Source organism: Pteropus alecto, unplaced genomic scaffold, assembly GCF_000325575.1.
Source record: "Pteropus alecto unplaced genomic scaffold, ASM32557v1 C17489040, whole genome shotgun sequence".
Classification (NCBI taxonomy): domain Eukaryota; kingdom Metazoa; phylum Chordata; class Mammalia; order Chiroptera; family Pteropodidae; genus Pteropus; species Pteropus alecto.
In genome coordinates this window covers 1-491 of record NW_006483179.1, presented here as the reverse complement: position 1 = coordinate 491, position 491 = coordinate 1, and the positions used below count along the sequence as shown (strand labels likewise).

The window sequence follows — 491 nt, the reverse complement described above, 5'->3', positions numbered from 1 at the left end:
CAGCTGATTGAAGCCAAAGGCAAGAAGGTCAGAGGCCGCCTCTACCCGTGGGGTGTCGCCGAGGTGGAGAACCCGGAGCACAACGACTTTCTGAAGCTGAGGACAACGCTCATCGCTCACATTCAGGACCTCCGGGAGGTAACCCAGGACCTTCCCGATGAGAACTTCCGTTCTGAGAGGCTCAAAAGAGGCGGCAGAAAAGTAGAAAATGAGGACATGAATAAAGACCAAATTTTGGCAGGAAAGGAAGCTGAGCTCCGCCGCGTGCAGGAGATGATCGCATGCAGGAGAGGATGCAGGTGCAGATGCAGCTGCAGATGCAAGGCGGGGACAGCGACGGCGGGATTCACCGGCACCATGTGTGAGGTAGTAAGGAGGTCTGGATGACAGGCCTTTGTCACTGATGTCTCAGCTGGAGTATAAGGGCAGGCGCCGCCGCCTCCTCGAGTCTTAAAAATTATCTATATCTATCTATCTATCTATCTATCTAT

The 491-nt window shown here is 53.6% G+C and overlaps 1 pseudogene; it reads left to right on the top strand.

The window, feature by feature from the left end:
- The first annotated feature begins 6 nt into the window (after positions 1 to 6).
- Positions 7 to 365, top strand: LOC112473494 (annotated as a pseudogene).
- The last annotated feature ends 126 nt before the right edge of the window (positions 366 to 491 follow it).